The sequence below is a fragment of the Chiloscyllium plagiosum genome, unplaced genomic scaffold (genome assembly GCF_037043375.1).
Source record: "Chiloscyllium plagiosum isolate Xiang-an unplaced genomic scaffold, Cpla_swu_hap1 HiC_scaffold_24, whole genome shotgun sequence".
Taxonomy (NCBI): Eukaryota; Metazoa; Chordata; class Chondrichthyes; order Orectolobiformes; family Hemiscylliidae; genus Chiloscyllium; species Chiloscyllium plagiosum.
In genome coordinates this window covers 15,510,345-15,533,688 of record NW_028270162.1, presented here as the reverse complement: position 1 = coordinate 15,533,688, position 23,344 = coordinate 15,510,345, and the positions used below count along the sequence as shown (strand labels likewise).

General features: G+C 43.7%; 1 long non-coding RNA gene across 2 annotated transcripts in view; it reads right to left on the bottom strand.

Annotated features, from left to right (window-relative positions):
* The window catches only part of LOC122562557 (uncharacterized), a 55,469-nt gene extending 32,771 nt beyond the window's left edge, over positions 1–22,698 (bottom strand). The window contains exons 1-3 of one of the 2 annotated variants that reach the window (XR_015761239.1): positions 22,259–22,698; positions 6,538–6,628; positions 3,105–3,182 (exon numbers count right to left, since the gene is read on the bottom strand). This is a non-coding gene — a long non-coding RNA (uncharacterized LOC122562557). The remainder of the gene's footprint in view (positions 1–3,104; positions 3,183–6,537; positions 6,629–22,258) is intronic. The other variant, XR_015761238.1, reaches the window with a different exon arrangement.
* Positions 22,699–23,344: the final 646 nt, after the last annotated feature.

The following is a 23,344-nucleotide window of genomic DNA, read 5'->3' as shown; positions in this document are numbered from 1 at the left end:
ATAGTTGCCCTCCAAGCAGATGTGCTAATTAAGTCAGCTGCTTTGTCCTGTATCGTGAATAATTCTAAACATGGCAACGGACTTATTACATTAGTGTATAATCAGCCAAGTGAAATGTCACTATCATGCAAACAAGTGGAAATGTGGTGAATAAATGAGCTCTAGGAATGTAGCAAAGTACCCATGATGTAGAGGTGCTGGTGCTGGACTGGGGTGGACAAAGTCAGAAGTCACATGATACCAGGTTATAGTCCAACAGGTTTATTTGAAATCACAAGTTTTCAGAGCACTGCTCCTTTGTCAAATGACCTTGCTCCGAAAGCTTGTGATTTCAAATAAACTTGTTGGACTATAACCCGGTGTCGTGTGATTTCTGACTTTGTAAGAGTACACGAGAACAACATCTTACCACTCGCTCCCACTGGTAGCAGCAGCTGGAGCTTATTTGTAAATTCAATCTCCCAAAACTCTTCCAATTTCAAAGATTTCAATATTTGACTTCCAGCAGAAGAAAGCGATGTTAAACCAGGTCAGCTTATACAGGTGCCTCATACAGTGGGGGGTTGGAATAAGGAAAAGAGATGAATTGGTGTCTTTAGATAACACCAAGATGCAGGGAGTCTAAGTGACCTGGAAAGAGGATTATTCTATCTCATCTTTGACAGCTTAAGCCCAGAGAAAATCCAAAGGCAGCCAAGGTCACCAGAGCTGTGGGATTTGCACTTTTCCTCCATAGCCTCGTAATCCTTCCATCAATCTAGGGTGGAATTAAAGCACAAAATCAAAATGCCAAGCACTGACAGCGCTAAGCCTGTTTAAGCGGATCTAGGCTGACATTACATTTCATTTATGCGGTTAACATAAACTGTTCTTTTTTTTCCCTCCCTCCCCTCATCACCGCCCAACCCCTCTGGGTTGGTGTTTATTTTCAGATAGTGTGTGTAGATTTTGTTTTTGTCAGACCCCAGTTCAGTGTCTATGTGCACTGCTTCTCGAAGGGAGAGAGTGGACAATCAGTGAAAATGTGCGAATGAGAGTACTAGCATTTGAAGCGAGGCTTTCGTTTGAACTACTAGAGGCAAAACTAGTGCAACAATTTACCCCGGATTTGAAAACAGCATCAGAGTCTTATCCATTCCCTTTTATTTTGTTGAGTGAACACCACTGTCGGGATGTCAGGAAGTCAGCCGACGAGACATCAAATACTTAGGGTGACTAAAGAGGCCCTTTGGCCCACTTGCTTGTGCCAGCCCTTCAGAAGAGCAATTGAATTACTTTGACGCATATTCACAGACCTTTCCTTTTCAAACACAAATCCAAATGTTTTTTGAAATTTCAACCAAATCTGCTTCCATCACATGTTCCAGATCATAGCGCACAGCATTAGAAGCATAAACTCTAATGGATGGATCTCATTAGTAGTTTTGATTTCTTTTGTACAGTAGAATAGTAGTCGGTTTATTGTTGTTTTTGATGTTATGATGTTATATTTTCATGTTTCTATAACTTTTTAATTTTGTAAAGAAAAGTATTTCAATAAAAATATTTTTAAAAATTTCACAAGAATAATGGCCTGCACACTGCTGAGAGTAAATCATGGAGGGGAATTACAGGGGCATTCATGTGTTCACTCCCACATCTTCCAACGCTTTCATTGAGATAGGAACAGGAGAATGCCTTTCAGCCCCTCAAGCCTGCTCTCCCTTTCAATAGGGCCATAATGATCAAACCCTCATGTCCACTTTCCTGCCCTTTCCCCATAACCATTGATTTCCCATCTGATCAAGAATACAGCTCAGGCTTAAATATGCAGGAGGACCCTGTCCCCACAGCTCTCTGTGACATGGAGTTCCGAAAACTCTCAACCTTCTGAGAAAAAGTTCCTCCTCATTTCAGTCTTAAATTGGTACTCCTTTATTTTGGGTTATGTCCTTTCATATCATAGAATTTACGGTATAGAAGGAGGCCATTTGACCTATCATGTCTCTACCAGCTCCTGAAACAGTTATCCAGCTAGTCCCGATCTCCAGCCCTATGTCCATGGCTGTCTGAACTCATCACTTTCCCCTCCCCCCACCTTACCTCAGTTCCAACCTGCCAGCTCAACACCATCCTCATGATCTGTCCTACCTGCCAATCTTCCTTCCCACCTATCTGCTCCACCCTCCTCTCTGACCTATCACCTTCATCCCCACCTCCATCCAACTATTGTACTCTTAGCTACCTTCTCCCCAGTCCTACCCCCACTCCAACCCAGAGGCTCCCTGCCTCATTCCTGATGAAGGGCTTTTGCCTGGAACATCGATTTTCCTGCTTTTCCAATGCTGCCTGACCTGCTGTGCTTTTCCATCACCACTCTAATCTTGACTTTCAAATACATATCCAGGTCTTTTTGAAACCTCCTATGGACTCCATCTCCACCACTCTCCCAAGCAGCGCATCTTAAATTCTGCCAATCCTCTGAGTAAAGACATTTCTTCTCATCTCACCCCTAGCTCTCTTGCTCACAATCCTGAAATTGTGACCCCTAGTTACCGACATACCAACTAGGGGAAAACAGAATATCCTGCTTTACCCTGTCAATATTATTCAGAATTTTGAACACTTCAATAACGGTCACTTCTTAAACTTCTCTGCTCCAAGGAGAATAAGCCCAAATCCTCTAATCTTTCCTGCTGTCTAAAATCACTAATTTCTTGTATCTTTTTAGTAAATTTTCTTTACACTCTGTCCAGGGCTTTAACATTCTTCCTTGAATAAGGTGCCCAGAACTGAACACAACACTCCAAATGTGGTCTGACCAATGACTTGTAGATGTGTAGCATCAGTTCCTTGCTTTATACTCTACGCCTCTATTCTTATCTTAAATTATAAAAAATATTAGCAATCAGAAAGTAGGCTGTTTATGAAGTGCTGAAGGTTATGGAACCAAAAGCTTCACAATGCAACGAGTAGCTAACTCTGAATGTACCATCCTGCTGTAAAAGGGACTGTTAGTGGGAGGTGAAGGTGTTTTGTGGGTGAGGGAAGGGGTCTCAATATGGATCAGCACATTAAAATAGAATGCATCAAAACATGAAGGTGAAAAGCTAAAGAACACAAACCTGCAAGTTTCTGGGATAACGTTGAATTAGAATTTGTAGTTAGAGTCTCGGATCAATGTCCTCATCTTCGCTGGAGCCCTTGAAAAGAAAATGGTAAAAAAAAGAGCAGCAGAGGCCAGCATGTAGAAGTAGAAAGCAGTGTGCCCATTGTTAGCAGGAGTTACCTCAACATTACAATCCACCAACACAACCCAGCATCGAAAGCACACTGCTAACCTTGCATTCCTGTAACTAGGAGCACAGTTCATGACCAAACATTGAAATGAAGGTCGTAACAGAGCCTATTAAGTAGAGAAACAAAAGAACCAATGGACAAAAGACACCAGTTGGCCCATCACCTTAATTGTCAAGTCATCCTGGCTAAACAAGTCCTCTCTCCCCGGACTACCTCCATGTCCCCGCATTCCCATTGCAATCCTATAGACATGTAATCACCTGGGAGAGGCAAACACAAAGAGCAAAGGTTCCATGTCTAGCAAACTATTCCTCACTTTCCTGAGATGACTGAGTGGGCTTGAGGACTCATAATTCCAATAGATTAAAGGAGGGATCAAGCTCTAACCTGTGTGTCCACAGTGCGTTCGTGTGCCAGCCTCAATCACTGCATGCACACAAAGACACTGGAGTTTAAGCTGGGCCCCCTAATGCAAGCCCAGACACAGTGCTGCTTTATCAGAGGAATGGTGCTACTAGTATAAGCATCAAACTGAGGGCAACCTGTTCACGTATTGGGGCTTACAATGAGAAAGAGTCAACAGTAGCATGGCATTCCAAAACGAGGAATTCAAACAGGTGAAATACTAAACATTTTGCAATAATATTTAGTAGAGTCCCAATACAAACTCCATAACATTGCTTGACCCTTTTACTATTCTGATGAACTCTTAAACACTGAGAAATTAAGAGGGTGGGGGGAGGGGTGTGTGTGTGTGTGTGTATATAAGAGAAAGGGCTGCTCCAGTCAATAGCAACAATACCTGACTGTAACCCACCAATTGAGAGACTGGGTCTCACTCTACTTTAAGAGAATGATAGGGTGGTTATAGGGTGTGCCGTTTGTCAGATGCTGGTTTATTTTCCATGCTATAAACAAAACATATTCTTGAGCGAGTTAGGAAAGAAATCACAATGAAAGGAAGGACCGTATGTAACATGTTCTGTATGTGTTGGGATATGCCAACACAGTAAGCTGGAGGTACAGTTTTATAGATTTTCTCCTTCACAATTTCTTACTGTACTGGAGATACCTGTTTGCTGGGCCTGAGTCTTTTTTTTAAAAACAGCTCCTTTCACAGGATGGGGTGAGCTGAAGCAAGATAGGATACTAACTTTGGAAAATATACATTGGTGAGGGTGAACGACCTGGGTTTTTGCTGCTGTAAATAGTCAGCAGTGGTTGTCAACGAGATGTTAAGTGGGAAAGATGGAGATATGAACCGGTTTGAGAGCTGGAATGGAGCATCTCATCCGAGTCACTGATCCATGGGCCTGAGTAATGGAAGGGACCAGTCAAGGGGAACGCAACAACATTTTGAAGGAGATTTAAAAGAGAAACTCATCCAGGCAAATGCGTTCACTGTGACGAATCGTTCAAATATCAGGGGACACCAGCAAAGAACTGGGAAAGTTAGACAAAAGAGAGAAGCCAGGTGGAGCTGTTTCCTGTCAAAGCATTAATAGGATAAGCTAGCCAGGCAAAGCCACTGAAGTTCAGGGGATTGTGATATTCTGAGAGAACAAATTGACAGATTACAAACAGTCACTTGGAGGTACAGATCCTGAACATTGCTGAAAATAGAGTACATGGCCAAAGATTTTTGTCATGTATTCATTGGGTCACATTCAAGAATACCAAATTTTAAGCAGCCACAACGGTTTATACTACAGAGGATAAAATGAGAGATACATCCCAAAGACTGGTTGTTTGAATCAGGCACATGTATGTAGCTGTTTATAATGGACAGAGAGCATGCCGTATTAAACCAGGTGGGCTTTGCAAAACACAAAACATCTACTGTTAGATGCAATTTGATGATTGGGCAGCATTTGCTAAATAGTTCTGAATGCATCAGCTATACTTACAACCAGTAAGAGTTTAAGATAACTAGTCAACTTATCACATTACTCTTATATTGGCTAGAAGTTACAAAAATTAATACACAGAGACCAGTGCTTGGAAACAAAAATCATACAATTCCCACAGTGCCGAAAGATGCCATTCAGCCCAATGAGTCTGTACTGACCCTCTGTACAACATCCCAACCAGGCCCAACCCCACTACCCTATCCCCGTAACCCTGCATTTCCCATGGTTAATCCAACTAGCCTGCATATCCCTAGATACTACAGGACAATTTAGTACGGCCAATCCACTAGCCTGTACAGCATTGGACTATGGGAGGAAACCAGAGCACCCATGGTGGCACAGGGAGAATGTACAAACTCCACACAGGAAGTTACCCAAGGCTGGAATCAAATCCAGGTCCCTGGCACCATGAGGCTACAGTGCTAACCACTGAGCCATCATAGGTTAAAGTCTGGAACTTTTTCCATTACCTAGGAACTGGGGGAGCCAATCATTCTGTTACTTTCCCCTTGGCAATATCTCAGCCAGTTATGACTGGCTAACTAATCAGAACCCTAAGATCCCACAGTATAAACCGTGAGGATTATTTCAAAGTTGGCATTCTTGCATTCATCCTGACCAGTGGGGGTGGAAAGATTCACCCGTATGCCTCCCTTCTCAGCAATATTCAAGTGGAGAGACAGAGGAGATAGAAAGGCTAAGAAATGTCGAACAATATTCCAGTTTCTGCCTATGCCATCCTACACCAGCATTGGATGGATGGGAGCTTCACAGTGTGTTATGATGATGGTCCATTGGTGGGAATGTTGCATGACACTTTGCGAACAGTGGCTCAGTTTTTATGATGTTTCCCCCTCCCACACACAAAAAGAAAAAGGCAAATCACAGGACACTGAGCCTGAGTTAGTGGACTGTGTGGTCACCCAAAGCTCCCAATCTAGTTGTCGAAAAGTATGGCATGTAAAATGAGAATAAAAAAAGGTGACTATTTTAAGTTGACAGTTTCTTTACATTGATCCCCATTATTAAGGGTGCCTCTCCATTCCTCAGTTTTGTGTCCTCACCTCCAATCATCCAGCTCTCCCCAAAGTGTTGGCAGGAATACCATTAGTAGCTTTGGTCAGGCTAGGAGTCAGAAAATAGATTGTGCAGCTGGTTAATTGGCAGACACAAATGCACTCAAAAACACCGGAGAAAGCTGGAATTTCAATTCACGACCTCCCGCCCAGAGTCTGTCGATCTGAGGATCCAGCTACTGGAAAGGCGAAGGGAGATTTATTTTGAAAATACCTGTCTTCAGCTGCTGTCACCCACCTCCGTTTACATTCCCCCAATTACAGTCGCTCACCTTCATGGATTCCGATCACATCTGGCACCATCTGCTTCCCGACTCCCAGAGGCAGTGCCGCTCAGTCACGTGTGGGCCAGGGTACCACTTACTGAAAGACAAGTTGGACTAGTCAAGCTTTTAGATTCACAACCAGCCTTATTACACTGCACCCATCTCAGTGGTTCCATGGGTGAGGCCCCTGCTTTCAATTAAACCATTAAATAAAGGCCACATCTGCCTTCTTATCCAACCGAACTGTTCTCCCTGATCTTTGGGCTACTGTCATAGCTCACAGCTGTTTATGGGAATTTCCTACGCACAGGCTAGGGCTGCATTTCAATTTTAAAAGAGCACCTACATTTGTAAAATGCTTCATTGGTAGTGGAGTGATTTAGGGGACCCAGAGGTCACAAACCACACTGTATAAATGCAAGTTCATTTCTCCTTCAGGGATACAAATGTGCCCTTCGCCTGCCACTGGAGGACCGAGCGGGCTGAGCGAGTTTAGGAATTAGCTAAGGAAAGATTGGAGTAAATCCATGGGGAATATAAATGCTGACATTGTCTGGTTGGCACAAACAGCTCAGTTCTGAGCTGTGTATCCCACATAAAGGCAGGTGTCCCCAGTAAGACTGGAAAATCTCAACTTAGTAGAAACACACTTCTATTCGGTGCCTCCTCTTCGGAGGTAGACCACTTCCAATGACAGCTCGAAAAGGGAGAACAAGAGTAAACGCTGCTGATTGGCAACATCACCTCTGCTCACGTGTACACTGACTGGGAACGTGTACATTAAAAAAAAGGCAGATCAGCCATGATCTCATTGAATAACAGCGCACACTTGATAGATTTATGGTCTGTAACCCTTCCCTTCTGCAAACAGACACACACCACCTCAAGCAAATCAGGCTCCCTCGTGGAAAGTAAACCGTTTTTCCGTTCCATACTTTGAAGTGATCTTTAAATATTGGACAATGCATGACAAACAGCCCAAAATGTTGTGCCATTCACCACACAAGACACAAAATGCAGATGTTTATTACAACAGTAAGTGTTATCTATTGCTGGTTTATTCAACCACATGATAATAGGCAAGGAGCATTTTTCAAGCGTACCATCCTAAATACACAACTTTGATCTTACACACATGACCGAAATCACGATGCACATACACCACCCTCTGATGCATTAAGCCCCAGGCCTGAAAACTGTGCAACCCAATGCCCCAAACTTCCATAAGACCATAACACATTGGGCTGAAAGGACTAGAAATTAGGCCATCAAGTCTGCTCTGCCATTCAATCATGGCTAATAAGTTTCTCAACCCTATTCTCCCTCTTTCTTTCCGTAACCCTTGATACTCAAGAACCTGTCTGTCTTAAATATACTCAATGACCTGGCCTTCTGTGGCAATTAATTTCATAAATTCACCGCTCTCCGGCTGAAGACATTTCTCCTTATCTCCATTCTAAAAAGGTCCTCTCTTTACTCTAAGGCAGTGCCTTCAGCTCCTGGTCTCTTCTACCAATGGAAACACCGTCCCAACATCCACTCTGACTAGGCAATTCAGTATTCTGGATGTTTCAGTTAGATCCCCCTCCTCATCCTTCTAAACATCATTGAATAGATTAGATTAGATTAGATTAGATTCCCTACAGTGCGGAAACAGGCCCTTCGGCACAACCAGTCCATACCGACCTTCCGAAGAGTAACCCATCCAGACCCACGTCCCTCTGACTAATGCACCTAATACGATGGGACAATTTAGCATGGCCAATTCACTTAACCTGCACATCTTTGGATTGTGGGAGGAAACCGGAGCACCCAGAAGAAACCCACGCAGACATGGGGAGAATGTGCAAATTCCTGAGACCATTCTTGTGAACCTCTCTGGACACACTCCAGGGCCAGTACATCCTTCCTGAGACATGGGGCCCAAGACTGAGCACAATACTCCAAATGTGGTCTGACCAGAGCCTCAGAAGTATATCCCTGCTTTTATATTCAAGTTCTCTCAAAATAGATGTCATCATTGCATTTCCCTTACCTCCTTCAGCCTTTCCTGGTTTCCTAGAACATACAGCTTTTTAAAACAAGTGCACCTCACCACACCATCCTGATTTCTCTTGTTGCATTTTCTCAGCCACCATAGTGTAATCCAGAAACTAACAACAAAGAAGATGGACATTTAGCCCATCTAGATTATGACAGCACTTTGAAAGAGCTGTTCTGCACAGGAGGAGGAAGAACAGTGTGCAGGAGGGCCACATCCCCATCCTTTGTTGAGGTTTCCCAGTCTCATATTGTACCATATAGACCATGCATACAGAACAATAGTCAGCCTTACAGGCAAGTTACTATGATGTACGACAAAAACTAACAAACAAACAAACTTTATACAGCAACCACAACCAAAGGATGTCCCAAATGTTATATTGTGTCATCACTGTTAGAAAATCAAACTCAGGTATACACATTCATAAACAGCAATGTGGTAGTGGTCACAGAGCAGGCCTCCTCTGCTTTTTTTCAAAGTAATGCTATGGGACCCTTTACTTTCACCCAAGGGAGCAGACAGAATCCCCATTTAACATCTCATCTAAAAGACAACATAACAGCACTGGAGCATCGACCTCCATGTCTCTATGTGTGTACATGTCCCAGAGCAGAATTTGAACTCAATCTTCCGGTTCACATTCAGGTCACAACAATGGACCATTTAAGGAGTCTTTGCAAAGACTCAGCCCTCAGAACGATCTCCTGCCAGGACTGTAAGAGATTTCGCTAAGGTCTGGGTAAACACTTGCTCACCCCATTTCTCTGAAGATCCCACTGGGTTTTCTGTAAAAGACAAGTTCTATACCAACTGGACACCTAACAGGTTGGCCAATCATCTTTGTTAATTCAGGCGATCACAATTAAACCTCCTAATTGTAGCTCTTCACATAGGACACTGTTGTCCTGCCATTTCGACACTTGCCTGTATTCAAAAGGTGGTCACAGACAAGCTGGGATCATAGAATCTCTACAGTGCAGATAGAGGCCACTTAGCCCATCAAATCTGCACTGACCTTCCAAAGAGCATCTCACTCAGACCACACCGCCCCCTCCAATCCTATCCCTGTAACCCTGCATTTCCCATGGCTAAACCACCTATCCTACATATCCACCGTTAACTGAACTGTGATGAACTTTTAACTTTTTTTTTCTTATTATTTATGACTTGTCATTAATGTAGGTGCTGTAATATGGCGACCTATACAACCTTTCACTTTTTTGGTTGCAAATATACACACAATAGCAAATTGCTGTTCTATTCTAAGTTTAGGGAGAGAATCCCAGCCTAATACTGCCATCAACAGTACTGTGATGATAATAGGAGGTAGCATAAGATGCTGGAGTTGAGAAATGCAGGAATCGCAGAGTGTTATAGAGCTGGAAAGTGTCACAGGGAGGCCTTGGAGAGATCTGGAAACCAGGAGCTGTGGAATGGGCCAGGCTCAGATTGTACTGAAAGGAAATGCAATGCAGCTCATTTCAAATCCATTTAGATTTAGATTAGATTACATTACAATGTGGAAACAGGCCCTTCGGCCCAACAAGTCCACACCGACCCGCCGAAGCGCAACCCACCCATACCCCTACATTTACCCCTTACCTAACACTACGGGCAATTTAGCATGGCCAATTCACCTGACCCTGCACATCTTTGGACTGTGGGAGGAAACCGGAGCACCCGGAGGAAATCCACGCAGACACGGGGAGAACGTGCAAACTCCACACAGTCAGTCGCCTGAGTCGGGGATTGAACCCGGGTCTCTGGCGCTGTGAGGCAACAGTGCTAACCACTATTTCCCAGTCAATAATTGTTATCCACAAACAGTGAGACTTTAAAAAAGAGTTTTCATGGAGATTGGTGACTAATGGAGTCTGGTTTGACCATCCAAACCAAATGTGTCCAAAATTCTATAGCAAACTTAATAACAACCAAATTAAATCAGTTCATTAAAAATTCCCAGTTGATTAAAGCCTGGTACGGGCTTGGATAATTCATGTCAGGAGATGGTAATTCTATCTTATTTCCAGTTAAAGTATAATATTGACAATCCCTTATGCCCATCTGATCTGGGGTACAGTAATTCTGCTGACTAAAATTGGCAATTGGCAGTGGTCAGGAGATCAGATCTGTGGTACCCAGCCTGCCTCATCAACAATTGCACACAGAGGCCCAGGAATTTCTGGATTCTTCAGGCAGAAAATTGGAAAACCAAAGAAAGATGGCCAGCTGACAACCCTGTAACGTCAACGCTCTCCTCCTAATTCTGACCTTTTTATGTACCCAGCCCCACCCCCAGTTATAACCATCCCACCACTGGTGGTGATGTCTTCAGCAGCCTAGGCTCCAAACTCTGTTATAGTTGCCCTATTACAATCACAACCGTTACGGAACTGTGGACAGGATTCATACCAACAAGGAACATGAATAGGCCATTTGGCCCTTTGAGCCTGCTCCGCCATTTTATAAGATCACGGCTGATTGGATTTTAACCTCAACTCCATATTCCTCCACACCCCTGATAATCCTTTATCACCCTTAGTAATCATGAATCTATCACTAGCCTTAAAAATTTTAAAGATTCTGCTTTTTAAGGACAGGAATTCCAAACACACTCAATCCAAGAGAGAAAAAAAAAGATCCATCATCTGTTTTAAATGGGCAGCTCCGTATTTAACCTTGACCCCTGATTCTCCCACAAAATGAAGCATCCTGTCAAAAATCCATGAAGGCAATTCCCCTTCGGATCTTATCTGCTTTAGTTAAGTTCCCTCGGACGCCAATCTCCAGAGAACCCAGGCCTAGTCTGTCTAACCATTCCTCATAAGGCAATGCAACCATTCTAGGGATTGCCTGGTAAACTTTCTCAGAGCTGCTTCTCAGATTTATATTGATTCTGAAGTACAGTGACTCAACGGAGTAAATCGTGTACTTCTATTTCTCTTTCTTATGGTCAACATCTCTCCACTTCAGTTTCCTCCTTCCAGATAGTCCTTAAAAACAGGTTGTTACATAATAGTCTCCTATGTACAGAAAGGGTGAGGTTGTGGCAATGTGTCAATGGACTAGCAATCCAGAAGCCTAGGATGATGCTCTGGACTCACAGGTTCAAATGCTACCATGGAAAGGCATGGACTTTAAATTCAATTCATTGGACTCTGGGACTGAAAGGCAGTCTCAGACATGGTGCCCACAAAACTATTAAAAACTTCTCTTTCATGATAGTCCTTGAAGGAAAGGAATTTGCCATCCTGACCTGTTCTGGCCTATGTAAGACTCCAGACTCACGGTAACATGGTCTAAAGCACCAACAAATGTTGGCCTTTCCAGCAACACCCACATTTCACAAAAGAATATAAAAAGAAGAAAAAAAAGTGATACTTATTTAATTATACAACCTGCGAGGGGCCTTGGAATGTTTGTCACCTTTATATCAAGGTGCTGTATAAACACAAGCTGTTGTTGTTGGATTAAAAATCAGAGGGAGACATGCACCAGGACGTGACATCCGGGAAGTTCTCATTCACCAAAACAAATAAAAATCAAACAAATGGAACAAAGAAGTATAGCATAAAATTAACCATAAAATGGAAGGTAGTAAGCACCAGAGTGTGGAGGAAGAGAGCATAGTGGTAAGGTGTATATAATGTTTCCAATCAAGCTTCTTGATGAGGACTAGGAGTCAGAAGCAGGCTGTGATTTCTCCAGGTCCTGCAAGACCTAATTACCCAGGGGAAAAAAAATACAGGGACAGTTTGGTTGTGGGGGACTTTCCATTGGGGAGGGGAGATGCATCTTCCAGCCTGTGGGATGCGGGAGGAGGGGGGGTGGGGGTTGGGCTGTGGTTTGTGGTGGGACTAGTCTTTGGGAGGAAAGCATTATGTGCACACGCCATTACGAAATGCAAATGCTCACACCAAACACTCACTGTATTAAAAATGGCCATCCCTGTGGAAAACCATTTCCCAATTATGCTAACATCTTCTCAACCCTTCCAGACCCATGATCACTTCCATCTCAAAGAACAAGGGCATCAGATACTTGAGAACACCATTCTCTGCAAGCTCCCCTCCAAGCCACTCACCATCCTGACTTGGAAATATACCGCTGTTTCTTCACTGTCGCTGGGTCAAAATTCTGCAACATGGATCTACCCACTGCACATGGACTGCAGCGGTTCAAGGAGGGAACTCTCCACCACCTTCTCAATGGCAACCAGGGATGGAAAATAAATGCCGGCCTAGCCAATGACAGCCATGTTGCATGAATGACTAAAATAAAAATTGAGGATACAGTCACCTTGGCCTATACTGTTGTCACTGCGTATGTTCAGTGGGAATGAGCAGTTTGACGGATTGATACCCAATGCAGAATTCATATCATAAACCTCATATCGGCACACCTAAAGACAACTCAAAATTACCCTGAATGGTAATTCCAAGCCACATCTGTGGCTCCACACCAAAGCAGGTTATTGCTCCTTTTTGATGTGCGCTCCCTCCTAGCACTCAAAGAGTTAATAATTACTCAGCCTCCTGGATACTCTGATTTCCTCAATGGAACATTGGCGTACAGTGTAAAACGACCTCTGCACTGGCTGCCATTACAACACTTTGAAGATAATTAATCTGTACCAGGCACTTTGAGACATCTTAATGACATGCTGATATAAATGCAAGCTTTTCCTTTCATCCTGCTCTATTGCAATTTAAATAGAACTCATCGTGAATGCTGCCTGACAGGTTGGAATAGTGTGCAGCTCCGTGATGGTTGGTGACAAACCACACAGGGTCAAAAGGCTTCACATGCTCGACTGATTTTGCTTATTCACTGGGATCTTAATGTCAAAATATGCTGGTGAGAGAAAAAAAAAGAAAATAATGAAATCAGCCTTCGCTGATTGTCAGCTCCGGGCAGGACTGAACATTTTTAAAGAGTACGATCTAGAATATATGCCAGCAATCCAAATTTTCACCAAGATAAGAAAGAAAAAGAGTTTCCATTTGAACCATCATTGCACCACCATTTTGAGACACACAAATTTAAAAAACCTCATTGTCCTTTAGAAATATCCCTGATTCCCATTCCTGGTTTGGTTATTCAATATGTTAGACCTTTCAGTGTGTAGTGCATCCCACATCTTTACAATTCATGGAGAGAGAAACACAGTTAACATCAAGTCCCACATGACTCTGTCAGAAATATTAACCATACTGGCTTCAAAATACTCACTCTGTTTGTCTCTCCACAGATACCGTCAGACCTGTGGAGTTTCTCCAGCATTTTCTGTTTTTGTTTTATTTCTAGCATCCACTGTTTTTTTGCTTTCATTTATGAATTTGCATTCAGAAATTTGGTCTTGGTTCTCATTTCATGATCCCTTGTTCAGCAACCCCCTATTGGTAGATTGTGTTTCTCTGCAGTTACAGGTTTCTTTCCCATATTCTGCACCTTAATCAGTTCACCCTTTAATCCCCAAAAATACATAATCTGCGTATCTAGCCTTTCATCATAAAGAATGCTTCTCATCCCTGCAGGACCTACTCTTTCAAAGCCAGTGCTATCCTTCCTTCCTGAATGGGGCAGATGTACAACTAGATGCAACGCTCCAAACAAGGTAAATTCACCAGTTCTCTCTGTACAGAGCGATGTGCTTTTATTGGAACTTCCCTGGAAATTGTCCTAATCACTTCCTGTAAAATCAGTGGATGATTTGCAGAGACCCCTAGCACCTCCCCACTCCCCACTCCCCACTCCCCACTCCCCACTCCCCACTCCCCACTCCCCACTCCCCACTCCCCACTCCCCACTCCCCACTCCCCACTCCCCACTCCCCCCAGAAAACGTTCAAAATGAATTTGGGGCATCTTCTGGGGTTTCCTCAGCCCTTGGTCAAACTTGATAATGGACAATTGGCACAACTGCATTGAAAGTCGCCCCCTCTGTCTTATAAGATTGCTCGATGGCCCATTTTGTGCCTGTAAACCCTTAACTAGTTAGGCACTTGGACTTAGCTTTTGTTGTTCATCATCCCCCACCTACCTTTCATATTGTTTCACAGTGAAAACCTGGACAAATTTTAAATGGACAGGGAATGGCATCTCAGCTTAAGCTTAGTGCTTCTGAAATTACTCCTAATTTCTTCAAGACCTTTTCTTTTTTTAAAACTTTTGATACATTTGAATATTTTCCCTTCTGTTCCAATATGCATTGTAAAAGACTGGAGATAGCTGGAGTGTGTATCTTCTCACTTCTCACCAATCCAAGCATAACCCTTTTCTCTGCCTCCCATTCAGTTTACTGTTCACCTCATCGATTACAAATGCTGCCAGACAGCTCTGCTGGACTAGTTCAACATGACTAACCTTTCACAAAAAAGTATGCTATCATAAAATTAACCGTAGTCCTGATTTTAGTTTGCTCCAATCTTAATAGGAGTGATGTTTGAAGATAATGCCATATAGATAGCCATCCTTATCTCTGCTTGTCACTTTGAATACATCATGCATTATTCACTGCCTTCCAATTCATTCTTGTCCCCCAAACTTTGGAAGATTACAACTCATCTGTCAGGAGTTTCTTCATTAATATCTTTAACACCATTGGATAAACACTATCTGGGTCCAGCTGGCTTTTGTCTTTTTTTTTCAGCTATATTCACAGTAATTTTTAAAAAAATTAAGACATTTTGTCAAAGCTTTTGAGCTTGCACTGATCAGGACAGTTCATAAGAAATATCAAAAGTAAAAAGGAAAGGGAAAACAACATTTATAACATGAAGACACACTTGCATGAATTGGATTCTTCCCATATTAATACTCAGGACCTTGTTCTTTGCAGATGGAAGAAAAATGAAGACACACTTATTCTCTAATTAATTTCACACACCAATACTGTGATCAGAGTCAACTTGCCAGATTTAAAATTTAAACAAACTTTAGTGGTGAACTGTCAATCATTAACTGGTGCATTTTCCATGGCAATGACCGACTCAATAAAAGGCCACTTGCCAACCAATTAGCATTCTTCTCACATACAGGATAAATATTTATTTTGGTAATTCTCTCAAATGGTCCTGGTCAGTGCAAGATGAAAAAGCGCCAAGCGCTGGACTATTTTTATGTTTAATTGGAATTGCTGCTGGCTTTATCACTTCAATCAATTCTAATCTTCCCTGTGGTAAAAACAATGACTGCAGATGCTGGAAACCAGATTCTGGATTAGTGGTGCTGGAAGAGCACAGAAGTTCAGGCAGCATCCGAGGAGCAGTAAAATCGACGTTTCGGGCAAAAGCCCTTCATCAGGAATACAGACAGAGAGCCTGAAGGGTGGAGAGATAAGTGAGAGGAGGGTGGGGGTGGGGAGAAAGTAGCATAGAGTACAATAGGTGAGTGGGGGAGGGGATGAAGGTGGTAGGTCGGGGTGGGTGGGGGGAGGAATTCCAAAACCTGCGCCCACACGTCCTCCCTCACCTCCATCCAAGGCCCTAAAGGAGCCTTCCACATCCAATAAAATTTTACCTGCACATCCACCAATATCATTTATTGTATCCATTGCTCCCAATGCGGTCTCCTCTGCATTGGGGAGACTGGACGCCTCCTAGCAGAGCGCTTTAGGGAACATCTCCAGGACACCTGCACCAATCAACCACACCGCCCTGTGGCCCAACATTTCAACTCTCCCTCCCACTCTGCCGAGGACAAGGAGGTCTTGGGCCTCCTTCACCGTCGCTCTCTCACCACCAGACGCCTGGAGGAAGAATGCCTCGTCTTCTGCTCGGAACACTTCAACCCCAGCACATCACCGTGGACTTCAATAGTTTCCTCATCTCCCCTTCCCCCAACTCACCCCAGTTCCAAACTTCCAGCTCAGCACTGTCCCCAGGACTTGTCTACCTGCCTATCTTCTTTTCCACCTATCCACTCCACCCTCCCCCCCCGACCTATCACCTTCATCCACTCCCCCACTCACCTATTGTACTCTATGCTACTTTCTCCCCACCCCAACCTCCTCTCACTTATCTCTCCACCCTTCAGGCTCTCTGCCTGTATTCCTGATGAAGGGCTTTTGCCCGAAACGTCGATTTTACTGCTCCTCGGATGCTGCCTGAACTGCTGTGCTCTTCCAGCACCACTAATCCAGAATCTAATCTTCCCGTCCCCAGCCATTTATGCTCTTTTCCACTGTAAAGACTGAAAATATTCCATCTTGTATCTTTGTTTCCCATCTTCGTTAATGAATCAGTCCGTTTTTACTCATGTGTATCTAATAGGACGTGTTTATGAAAACCTCTGCACTCCATCTCTAAATTGTTATTCCCAAAGCCAGTTCTTCTCTTTTCTCCAATTCTGAATTCACTAATCCACGCTGATGTGTGCTTTTACCAGTGTTCCCTTAGCACCTTGATCGCCTAAGCCGCTGTTTTACCTGCCCAAATCTTTGCTGACAGTGTTAACAAGACTTGAATCACAGGAGGTAGAGATTGCAACAAAGGATACTCTGCAGTAGAGCTTCTTGCACTGCGCTCAAGGATGGCTTCCCAAATCACGTAGCAGTCAACGAGTAGCAAGGCTGAGTGTTCTTTCCTTTCATCGTACAACGATGTTCTGAACATTACTGTTGCTGAGGCCAGTAACTCTAGGAACCTGCCACCTGGCAGGTTGTGGAGTACTGGAGCAAATGGTGCCTTTACTGACCATTCTTGACTAATAACGCATCAAGGGATCATAGGGTGAAAACAGGAGAATGGGATTGAGAAACATTTCGGCCACGATGGGCCAAATGGCTGCATTCAGGCCCTATATCTCATGGTCTAACTGCGAGGAATACACCTGTCGCTGACAAAACTTTGCCCAATAGCTTGACGGAGAGGAGAGTAGGCTCATTCAATGGAGCCGGGTAAAACGTCAATTTCAAAGACACAAACAGGAGGCTGAGGCAGTAGGTGTTGTGGTTCTCCAATAAGTCAGTCTTCTCATGTTACAGACTGAGAATCACACTTCTCCATTGACCATATTTATGAAGATGACACCAAATTTGAGGACATGTACACATGCAAGGCATCTACCACAAGGCTCTGCTGTTCAATTATGCCCTGGCTGATGTCTACTACAACTCTACCCATACCACTCAATACACACGATGTATTGAAAACTCTAATTGTTCAAACATTAGGTGGCACGGGGGCTCAGTGGTTAACACTGTTGCCTCACAGCACCAAGGACCTGGTTTGATTCAAGCCTCAGGCGATTGTCTGTGTGGAGTTTGCACATTCTCCCCGTGTCTGCGTGGGCTTCCTCCGGCTGCTCCAGTTTCCTCCCACAGTCTAAAGATGTGCAGGTTAGGATGAATTGGCTATGATAATTTGCCCATAGTGTTCAGGGATATGTAGGTTATGTGCATTAGTCAGGGGTAAATATGGAGTAATAAGGTAGGGAAATGGGTCTTGGAGGGTTACTCCTCAGAGGGTCAGTATGGACTTGTTGGGCCAAATGGCCTAGTTTCCACAACTGTAGGGTGTCTACAAAAATAAATTCACAGTGTTTTGAGGCAGGAAGTTCCAGATCTCCACTACCCTTTGAACCAAAATTTACTTCCTGAGTGGTCTAGCTCTAATCTGAAGGTCACATCTGCTTGTTTTGAGAGGCTATGGTTTCTCCCTATCTACCTTATCAAACTTTCTGAATATGTCAGACACCTTGATCAGATCACTTTTAAATCTCCTATACTCGAGGGAATGCAAACCTGAACGCGCACAAGATTTCCTCATAACCTTCAGAAACAGAAATTCATGCAAGTATCCTTCACAATCAGGCCGCGACAACAGTAATTTACCTCCATTCCTTCACTGCCCGCTCCCCTCCCTCCAAACCCCATGCCTAGCTGCTGGGTTAATGGATGAGAGCGCTCAGTCAATAGGCTTGGATAGAAATGGCAAAGACCTCCGTGACACAATAGGCAGGCAATTGCTCTGCTAGTTGATGTCAGGTTAGCCTGTCTTGGGACAGGTGAGCTAAGAAAGGGTAAGTATACTCCCTCACCTTGGTTTACCTCAAACCCATGCTCTGGAACTCCTTTCATTTTTTTTGTGGCAGCTCCTACAACCGTACTTGGCTCAGCATAAAAACCGTGTGAAAACGCTCCTGTGGAACGCCCCAGATTGTTTTACAACAAAGGACGCTGTATAAATGCAAGTCCTTGTGATCCTTCACTTAGGGAGTTAAATGGGTACTACCTGCGGAAACAGAGGAGACCTTGGCCCACTGACTGTGCGGTACTAGACACCCACAAATCCAATGGGCCGAGTGGCCACTGCTGGGCTGGTGTTTTGCAAACCGTTTCTCCCAACCTATGGAAGCTTTTATTACCAACAACAAGGAGTTAAAAAGCGTGGTTTAAGTCAATGACCACATTCTCGGTGCAATTGGCGCTTCACAAAGTGCCATCCAGGACAATGGGAGGGTGAAGAGACATAAACATCACACACACACAATGCTGGGATCAGACATAGGGCTGTGGGAAACTCTGCTACTTGCTCCCAGGCAGATTTCTATCCCCACATATTAACTGAGTGCCAAGAGGGTGTTCAACCACAAAAAGCTTCACAATGCATTTCCCAGCAGCTAAAGCAATCAGGACAAGGATCCCCATAGGTGAGGTGCATTCACTTGACCAGAACATGGCGAACAAATATCGGTGATGTGCACGGTGTTGCCATCACAAGCCCACCAGAGATCAGTTAATTCAGCACAGCTCATGAATTGAGCCTCCGAACATTCTCAAGACATATGGCCCATATCTGACTGATTGATGAATAGGCTTCCACGAGCTGTTCAGGAGTTCCAATCTTCCCCTCGCTTGACTCCACAGAAACATATTTGGCAACACACTCCATGCAGAGCTCTACCTGTGCTCTCTTTGGAAAGAAACAGCATATGGGAGAAATCAAACAAGGAACAAAAGTCGGCCACTCAATCCCTTTGAGCCTGCATCACCATTCAAAATTACCATGGCTGATCTAATTTTAACCTCAACTCTACATTCCTGCACACCCCTGATTACCAAGGGGATGAAAGGTTATCAAACAGAATGGTCTTTCAACATTTTCTCGGTCTGAAAATACCCAGAGTCAGGCTAGGTGCACTGGAAACTCAAAGTCAAAGTCAGCAATTGTAGGTGGAAATCCACACTTCTCTAGTGTTTGGGATTCTCGTCTGATAGTGGAGGCTCAGTCATTGAATGATTTAGGTAGATGTTTGATTGACAGGAGTCTCAAGGCTTGACGGAGAGGTCAGACAAGAAAGTGGACCTAAAGTCACAATCAGACCACTACCGTCTTATCAAATGGGGATATCTAAGGAGCTGATAATGGCCTACTCCTAATTCTTATGCTATATTCTTATGTATAGTGGGTCATCACTTCCACAGCACAATGTGTCAAACTGTGACACTGTGGTTCAATAACTCAGAGAAATCGTATGTGAAGGCATTGATGACCTTTAGTGTTAGTATACACAGGGCATGAGGCATCAACATGGTTAAGCATACAGCAATGGTACAGCCAAGTCAGACCATTGGTTGACCAATGGTACAGCATACTGTCTAACCCATGGCATTTTAACCCAACAGAGATTTTAAATTGGAGAGAAAAAATAACTTTTGCTCTGGGTTTCACACCATCTCTAAGATATCATCTTTAATTCTCTCTGTAAAGATGGGGCCTTCTGCAATGCAGGTTCTGCAGGCGTTCTGCTGTCTGCTGACTGGAAACCCTTGGGGAATGAGCAAGTCTGGAAAAACGGAAACTCGCTGCTTTTTTTTGGCAAGGGAACTGCACTGATCACGGAGCAAGTTAGACCCCGGAATTCAAATTCCTTTACAAATAACAATTACTGGCAATTCAACACTTTATGGGATTAGCACACATTGAATGGAAATAAGCACAAGAATTCTCCCTCTCAGCATATATCTCGCATTCCAACGTGGCAAGATTCACACCATTTGCACAACAATTGTGCAAAGAACAATTTGCACAAGAAAGAGATTTAAAATTATGTATCAATAGTAGAAAAGGATAACCACACAATAAGTGGTGCAAATATGCATTTGGACAAATGTAGTGCAGATGCTATTTGTTTGAACAACAGGTCACAGTAATTCATTTTACCTACCAGCATCCCCACACATTTTGCTTTTCCAATATCAATCTGCTTTATCTTCCTCATGTTCAGTTCAAATATACACACTCAAACGCTTTCCTTCAACCCCTACCAGCTCCTTGTCCAAGTACATCGTCAGGCACCTATTGCTACTGTTCTCTATCCATTCTCTGTTCTCTGCTCCACATCCATCCCTACACTTGTGAAAACATTTTGCTCCTTTTAAAAGGAAGTGCATTTTAAAACACAGATTGTTAAAAAAAAAATCATTGTCACGACCAAATAATGTACCAATGGCACAAATATGAAATACCATTTTCACAATTGCGTACATGACAGTGCAAAGAGAATGCCTCATTTCCCTTCTTTATATTCACTGTCACCCCAGACACTGCTGCAGAATTTGCATGAAAGCAGACAGTTGTACTTTGCTGACAATGAAATAAAGCAGTCCTTTTACTGGAGGATCAATGCCTCCCCAAAATCTGAAGTGGAATCTCGGACACTATCACCAGTCATAGTTAAAGCACTAGTGGCCTCTGTCTGGAAATATCTCAGAAGCCCATCCATGCACCAGGTCTAGATTTGAAAGCTAGATTTTTTTTTAAAAAAAGGTGGCCACAGCCTAGATCCCTAATCGGGCTGATTTTACAGAGAACCTTTCATACCTCTCCCTCCCCCACCTGACAATGTCACTTTGCTTCTTACAGTGCAATATGTTCATCAGACCCGCTCATCCCAATGGGACATCGCCCCTCACCCTATAACTGTAATCCCTCAGCACTGTGTCCATGACCAGCCCATTAAACGGTTCACTTCATGGGCACCAGAACAAGTCAAGTGACTTCCTGTGGCACTTGAAACAAAGATGCTTTCCCCCGCAGTTTAGTTTGTAGAATCAAACCGGTAAACAGTGGAAAGTATTAGACATTTCGCCAAAAATAATCTTGGCAGGTTAAAGTTAAGCAAGAATTAAAATAAAACACACACTGCTGTTATTTTGTTCTCTGAAAACCCATTTTGAAGTTTAGCCCTAGACCCGTTTTAGTTCTCGACCCCTCACAAAAAAGCTAATTGAATAAAATCATGATAGCAGATTGTCAAATTCATTTGCAATCTGCGTTTTAATTCGATATATTGCACTCGACACATTCACGTGGCCGTTGTATCCGCAATCTCTAGCCATCGTAAAAAATTAACGCCTCTTCTCCGCATTGCTCACCGACCATTTATATAATAACCTTGTACCGGGCTAGACAGACTTAGGGCTATGTACAAATTGCTGGATAACGCTGCGTTCAGATTGTTATTCCAACACAATGGCTGAAGCACTGTTCTCAAATAAGTAACACACACGCCCTGCATCTCAGGCAATGGGACTTCATATTTACTGGACTAACACACAATCCCCTAAAACACACATTCTGCCACGCATCCAACCTCAGGTCTGTCTGTAATCACTTTAGGAAAAAGTGAATTTTAGTTCCAATAATGTACGAGAGAGAGAGAGAGAGACTCCCCTTACCTGACACCTCTTCTGCATTGCAATCATTTGATTATGGTTCTGGTTGTTTTTTTTTGCCCCCAACAGAAATAAAACGAAACGTTCACAGACAAGTGCAATATCACTCCTGAGTTCATCCCATCACCGTGAGCGAGTCAGCATTGAGTGTGTGAGATATTCTGGAGAAAGAGAATGCGATCTGGAAGATGTACCCTCCTGTTCTAGCTGCTGCTGCTATTGGGTGGAGATGCGTCTGGCTAACATTGGGAAAGGGGGAAGAGATGCATGGAGACAGTTTGATCCCCTGCTATCTCGGGATTGTCCGATTTGAGGCCAACAGTGCGTTAAGGATAGTATCATATCAGCCTTTCGACTTGCCTGTTAATCTTTCCACAGAGAGAGTGTATAGACACACTCACAAAAGGTGGAGCCGCTCTGTGCTGTGTGCGTCAGGGAGTAGGGCGGACCCTACATTGAAGGCAGGGGGAAGTAGAAAGTGGGAGTGGGGGGTGGGGGAGTGAGAGGCATCTTCGTAATTAGTGTCACGGTGAATGAAGAGAGCAAGCTGAAAAGCACTGAATAATTAATCCATCTGGGCCGTCCCTTGAATGGGCTGTTCAGACAGCCAGCTGCTGGCTAATTCTGCAACCACTTGCATCCATTGTTTGCCTTTTGATGGGGCTCACAGCCATATATATAAATATATACCTACCATCTGTGTAACCTTGGCAACAGGCTCCCCTTCCAACCTGGGAGCAAGGGGAGGCAAAGATTGATGGTGGGTGAAATGCATGTTCCTCATAAATCCTCATCTATGTTTGCACATCAGTTTCATTTGATCAATCACCTTGAGAATCTCCACCCTGTACCCAACCTCCCACCCCTCCATTTGAGTGACAGAGTCATTACGATGGAAGAGGAAGCCATTCAGCTCCATCAAATCCATGCTCTCTCTTTATCGATCCATCCATTCCCTCATTCTCTGCCTGCAACCCCAATCCAAGTGCCTGTTTTATCTCCTTCTGAAATCACTGATTGCCTCCATGGTTCACCCTCCTGGTGGGTGGGTGGCGGGTGGTCAGAGCCCCCTGCCACCTCAACACAGCA